The following is a 7,232-nucleotide window of genomic DNA, read 5'->3' as shown; positions in this document are numbered from 1 at the left end:
GATTCCTTTGGAAGAAATGGCGTCCCAGACCAGTACTTTTTGAGGATGCAGGGACGATGGGACTGCAACATGGGGCTTTTCGGTTCCCCATATGCGCCAGTTCTGCATCTACATCTACATCCTTACTCCGCAAGCCACCTGACGGTGTGTGGCGGAGTTCTGTTTATTGACGAAGGTAAAAATAAGATTCATCAGTAAACCAAGTGTTGCCCACATGCATATCGCCGTCATCAATCCTGTGCACTATATCGTTAGCGAATGGCTCTCGTGCAGCAATGGTAGCGGCGCTGAGGGGTTGCCGCGTTTGAATTTTGTATGGATAGAGGAGTAAACTCTGGCGCATGAGACGATACGTGGACGTTGGCGTCATTTGGACCGCACCTGCAACACGGCCAACGGAAACCCGAGGCCGATGTTGGATCACCTGATGCACTAGCTGCGCGTTGCCCTCTGTGGTTGCCGTACGCGGTCGCCCTACCTTTCCAGCACGTTCATCCGTCACGTTCCCAGTCCGTTGAAATTTTTCAAACAGATCCTTTATTGTATCGCTTTTCGGTCCTTTGATTACATTAAACCTCCGTTGAAAACTTCGTCTTGTTGCAACAACACTGTGTTCTAGGCAGTGGAATTCCAACACCAGAAAAATCCTCTGTTCTAAGGAATAAACCACGTTGTCCACAGCACACTTGCACGTTGTGAACAGCACACGCTTACAGCAGAAAGACGACGTACAGAATGGCGCATCCACAGACTACGTTGTCTTCTATATCTTTCATATCACTTGCAGCGCCATCTGTTGTCGAAAATTGTAACTACTGTAATTTCGAAAGTTTGTCCGCCTGAAAATGTACTGTTGTCCCAAGCATATTGCAACAAACGGTGTATTTCTATCGCTGCTCGTTTAGTTTTTATTGCCGTTTCAAATATACTGGTCATTTTTGAAACACCCTGTATCAACCAGTGCAACAGCCAGAATGTTGAATGCAAGTATGTATACGTGTATCATTGTATTGTACAAGTGCCAGGTATCACTTTGTGAGATGGAGTTCCATGAGCGTTTCACTTTGTCGATTAGTTGAAGGACGGTTAATGCTGTTTGTGGGTGACGCTGAAGTTGTCGTCCGATGATGCCACATTTGTGCTCGATTAGAGACAGATCTGACAATCGAGCAGCCCGAGGAACATAGCGACACTCTGTTGAGCATGTTGGGCTACAACAGCGGCATATGGGCGAGCGCTATGTTGTTGGAGAACCCACCTCTGGATTGCTATTCATGAATGGCATTCATTTAGGATAACCGCAAGACTGCTCCTGCTGCCTTACGAAATCGGACCGTAGACCATAAGTTGAGTCGAAACAAAGTCCCTGGAGTAGACAATGTTCCATTAGAACTACTGACAGCCTTGGGAGAGTCAGTCCTGACAAAACTCTACCATCTGGTGAGCAATATGTATGATACAGGTGAAATTCCCACAGACTTCAAGAAGAATACAATAATTCCAATCCCAAAGAAAGCAGGTGTCGACAGATGTGAAAATTACCGTACTATTAGTCTGATAAGTCACAGCTGCAAAATACTAGCGCGAATTCTTTACAGGCGAATAGAAAAACTGGTAGAAGCCGACCTCGGGGAAGATCAATTTGGATTCCGCAGAAATGTTGGAACACGTGAGGGAATACTGACCCTACGACTTATCTTAGGAGAAAGATTAAGTAAAGGCATACCTACGTTTCTAGCATTTGTAGACTTAGACAAAGCTCTTGACAATGTTGACTGGAATACTCTCTTTCAAATTGTGAAGGTGGCAGAGGTAAAATACAGGGAGCGAAAGGCTATTTACAATTTGTACAGAAAGCAGATGGCAGTTATAAGAGTCGAGGGGCATGGAAGGGAAACAGTGGTAGGGAAGGGAGTGAGACAGGGTTGTAATCTCTCCCCGATGTTATTCAATCTGTATATTGAGCATGCAGTAAAGGAAACAAAAGAAAAATTTGGAGTAGGTATTAAAATCCATGGAGAAGAAATAAAAACTTTGAGGTTCGCCGATGACATTGTAATTCTATCAGAGACAGAAAGGACTTGGAAGAGCAATTGAACGGAATGGTCAGTGTCTTGAAAGGAGGATATAAGAACAAAAGCAAAACGACGATAATGGAATGTAGTAGAATTAAGTCGGATGATGCTGAGGGAATTAGATTAGGTAATGAGGCACTAAAAGTAGTAAATCAGTTTTGCTATTTGGGGAGCAAAATAACTGATGATGATCGAAGTAGAGAAGATAAAAATGTAGACTGGCGATGGCAAGGAAAGCGTTTCTGAAGAAGAGAAATTTGTTAACAGCAAGTATAGATTTAAGCGTCAGGAAGTCGTTTCTGAAACTATTTGTATGGAGTGTAGCCATGTATGTAAGTGAAACATGGATGATAAATAGTTTGGACAAGAAGAGAAATGTGGTGCTAGTGAAGAATGCTGAAGATTAGATGGGTAGATCACAAACTAATGAGAAAGTATTGAATAGAATTACGGAGAAGAGGAGTTTGTGGCACAACTTGACAAGAAGAAGGGACCAGTTGGTAGGACATGTTCTGAGGCATCAAGGGATCATAAATTTAGCATTGGAGGGCATCGTGGAGGGTAAAAATCGTAGAGGGAAACCAAGAGATGAATACACTAAGCAGATTCAGAAGGATGTATGCTTCAGTAGGTACTGGGAGATGAAGAATCTTGCACAGGATAGAGTAGCATGGAGAGCTGAATCAAAGCAGTCTTAGGACTGAAGACAACAACATGTATCAACTACGGTCTCTCAGGCCGGACGTTTTAAGTGAGATAAACACCGGCCTTGGAATATTGCATTGCGTATTTTATCGTAGTTTTACGGCATATTTATTGACAGAGAGACAATTATTGTGTTACGCAACCAATGGTCACGACGAGATAAAGTGATGATCGATTTAATGACAGTTACTTGTGAAGCTGTATGGGAACACCGCAGACTGGGGACACGGTCGGCTGCAGCCTGCAGCCAGCAGGTGACAGTACGAGATACGGTAGCGGGACCGCGGCAGGGGGTGCGGCTCGGGTCCGTTGCGAAGTGGAGGCGCCGCCGTGAGTCCGGAAGCGCGGCTGGCGCCGAAAATCTCGGTCGTGAGGCCGCAGCTGGCGGGGTCGGCGCGAGGTCGGCCGTTCCGGCGCGTTATCAGCCGCTTGTGCGTGGGAGGCGCCGCTTCCGGGTCGAGAGGTGCCGCGCGCATGCGCACCGCCGCGCCGCCCCGCTCCTGTAATTAACGGCCGTGGCGCCTCGTCGCCTGCCTCTCCCCGCGTGGCGCTACCACATTCATTTCACAGCGCCGTGCACCGCTCGTTAATTGGATACGCCGAAAAATACAGTTTGTCCCAAGATAAGTCTGCACTGCCAGTGCTGGGTTAAGCACTGAGAAATCACAGAAAAATTGTATAATTACTGAGAGTCAGATAAATAATTGTGTCAACTTCCGACGGAACATCTTCAGATCTGGCGAAGGAAAATAATTTAAATAAAGTCTACTGCCGGATGTTTGAGTCACTCTGGCACAATATTTCGGCCACGTAACTCGTTGCCTCCTTCAGGTGCGACCTGAGACTGCCGTATTGGGGGACCTTGTCCAGTACGAGGTGCATTCAAGTTCTAAGGCCTCCTTTTTCTTTCGGGAAAGAGATAGAAACATGCGCATTGTTTTAAAATGAGGCCGCGTTCATTGTCTATACGTCCCAGAGATGGCAGCACCGTACGGCAGATGGAATTTTACCGCCAGCGGCGAGAATGAGAACTGTTTTAAATACTTAAAATGGCGACGTTTTTCTTACTTGAACAGCGTGCAATCATTCGTTTTCTGAATTTGCGTGGTGTGAAACCAATTTAAATTCATCGACAGTTGAAGGAGATATGTGGTGATGGAGTTATGGATGTGTCGAAAGTGCGTTCGTGGGTGCTACAGTTTAATGAAGGCAAAACATCGTGTGACAACAAACCGAAACAACCTCGGACTCGCACAAGCCGGTCTGACGACATGATCGAGAAAGTGGAGAGAATAGTTTTGAGGGATCGCCGAATGACTGTTGAACAGATCGCCTCCAGAGTTGGAATTTCTGTGGGTTCTGTGCACACAATCCTGCATGACGATCTGAAAATGCGAAAAGTCTCATCCAGGTGGGTGCCACGAATACTGACGGACGACCACATGGCTGCCCGTGTGGCATGTTGCCAAGCAATGTTGACGCGCAAGACAGCAAGAATGGGACTTCCTGTTCGTCGGTTGTGACAATGGATGAGACGTGGATGCCATTTTTCAATCCAGAAACAAAGCGCCAGTCAGCTCAATGGAAGCACACAGATTCATCGCCACCAAAAAAATTTCGGGTAACCGCCAGTGCTGAAAAAATGACGGTGTCCATGTTATGGGACAGCGAGGGCGTAATCCTTACCCATTGCGTTCCAAAGGATACTACGGTAACAGGTGCATCCTACGAAAATGTTTTGAAGAACAAATTCTTTCCTGCACTGCAACAAAAACGTCCGGGAAGGGCTGCGCGTGTGCTGTTTCACCAAGACAACGCACCCGCACATCGAGCTAACGTTACGCAACACTTTCTTCGTGATAACAACTTTGAAGTGATTCCTCATGCTCCCTACTCACCTGACCTGGCTCCTAGTGACTTTTGGCTTTTTCCAACAATGAAAGACACTCTCCGTGGCCGCATATTCACCAGCCGTGCTGCTATTGCCTCAGGGATTTTCCAGTGGTCAAAACAGGCTCCTAAAGAAGCCTTCGCCGCTGCCATGGAATCATGGCGTCAGCGTTGTGAAAAATGTGTACGTCTGCAGGGCGATTACGTCGAGAAGCAACGCAAGTTTCATCGATTTCGGATGAGTACTTAATTAGAAAAAAAATCGGAGGCCTTAGAACTTGAATGCACCTCGTACTTATGCCCAGAGGGCGCTGGGTGCTCTCTCTCCGTCCGCGCCCGCCTGGCGCTCTCTGTAACGTAACTGGACAAGATCCTTCAATACGGCAGTCTCAGGTCGCATCTGAAGAAGGCAACGAGTTATGCGGCCGAAATATTGTGCCAGAGCGACACAAACATCCGGCAGTAGACCCGATTATTCCACATGTCAAGATCTCGCAGAGAAAACATTAAGTATTACAATTTAAATAAACATTTTTAATTTTTCGCGTAATTTTAAGATGGCATTGCTTTACAGTTTGAAATATTTTTGATATAACTGTATGTCACTTTATTAATACCAGCAATTTCGGTCAAGAAACAGTCGCTCCCGGGCATAAAAAAGAAGCACAATTAATATCGTTTTTATACCGATGTATGGCTTGTTGTTTGACCGCAATTGCTAGTTTTAATAAACTGAAATATAGTTCTTACAGCAAAATAATGATTTTACAAAGAAAACTACTCTTCGCACACGCACCCCGTTTGTTCAAAATGTATTCCACTCATTGCAATACGAGCTTCGTAAATACTCTGCATTCACTGTTCCTAGTATTCCAGGTACAATTCACAAATTTTTAATATGATTCATCTATGTAACATAAACACTTGACATGCCTTAGCACGAAAAAACCTACTGCGTCTAATTCTTTGGCTCACCGAGCGGGATAGGATGCCGGTCCCCGGCACGAATCCACCCGGCGGATTAACGTCAAGGTCCGATGTGCCGGCCAGCCTGCGAATGGCTTTTAAGGAGGTAGGACGTCAAACGGGCCGACTTGGAGCAGGAGAGGCATCACAGGACATTTTAATTTTCACTGTCTATACTTTTACAAATAAATTCATAAAACTCTGTCAGCATGACCAGGAAGGATTCAGGATTCACAATCATAGCAGCGGAAGTTCGGAAACATAACAAAATAAATTCTTTTTACATGTGAAATTTCATCATTTTTATCACTTACTGATGGCAGCATTTGTTGCTATAGGTACACTTTTCTTCATAAGTAAGAGAGATTCTTCGATGAATTTTGCACAGAATACAAACCATACTCAAAGGTGTATGAAACTCTAGAATTTTACAAATCTATTAAAAACTGTGGTAAAAATTGAGGTAATTAACTAGAAAATTTGTGTTTTTTTCTAGACATGAAGTTTAAAACAGCTCATTCGTTTTTTCATAAATTATATAAATTTTAGAGTTTCATACACCTGTAAGTATGGTTTTTATGCTGTGCAAAATTCATCGAAGAATCTCTCTTACTTGTGAAGAAAAGTGTACCTATAGCAACAAATGTAGCCATTAGAAAATGAAAGGATGATCAAATTTCACACGCAAAAAAAATTATTTTCTTATCATTTCGATCTTCCACTGCAATGATTGTGAATCCTGAATCCTTCCTGGTGATTCTGAGAAAGTTTTATGAATTTATTTGTAAAAGTATAGACAGTGGAAATTAAAATGTCCTGTGATGCCTCTGCTGCTCGAAGTCTGCCCGTTTGACGTCCTACCCCCATTAAGGCGGTTTTCCTTCTGCCTCGGCGAATGCGGGCTGGTTCCCCTTATTCCGCCTCAGTTACACTATGTCGGCGATTGCTGCGCAGACACTGTCTCCACGTACACGTCGCCATAATTACTCTACCACGCAAACGTTTGGGGTTACACTGTCTGGTATGAGACGTTCCCGGGGGTGCCGAAGCGCATAATGACCCTGGGTTCGGTGTGGAGCAGCGGTGGGGTGAGTGGAATGTTGTGGCCTGTTGTGGGGTTGTGGACCACTGAGGGATACGGCGAGACGAAGCCTCTTCGTCGTTTGTAGGTCCCCGATTTACGTACACAATACACAAGCATTTGGTCAGAAATCAGTTCATCTATTCACCTTGAACTACTACTTCGTTTGGAGCTTTAGGAACCTCCATCGCTACACCATGCCTCCAACGGCCTTCTACAGTCAGGGTTGATGTATTGAGGGACTTACAGAAATTTCGAGCTAGTCTGCACTTCGCTGTTGGCTAAGGCTGTTGATTCCGCCAATGACGATTTTGCAGCCTGTAGCTACAGCAGCCACCTACTATACCATGGTGAGATCGAGCCGCAACTGTGAGACGATGTGAAGGGAAACTGAAGTCATTTTACATCATTTTAATCACTTCAAGCTTCACTTTGAACACTAGTATTTCGAATGAATGAACAGTCTGCTTTCGACGCCAACCACAGTTGTGACATATTTCCTTCTGCAGAACTAT

The sequence above is a fragment of the Schistocerca gregaria genome, chromosome 7, assembly GCF_023897955.1.
Source record: "Schistocerca gregaria isolate iqSchGreg1 chromosome 7, iqSchGreg1.2, whole genome shotgun sequence".
In the NCBI taxonomy this organism is placed as follows: domain Eukaryota; kingdom Metazoa; phylum Arthropoda; class Insecta; order Orthoptera; family Acrididae; genus Schistocerca; species Schistocerca gregaria.
This window is presented reverse-complemented; position numbering follows the sequence as displayed.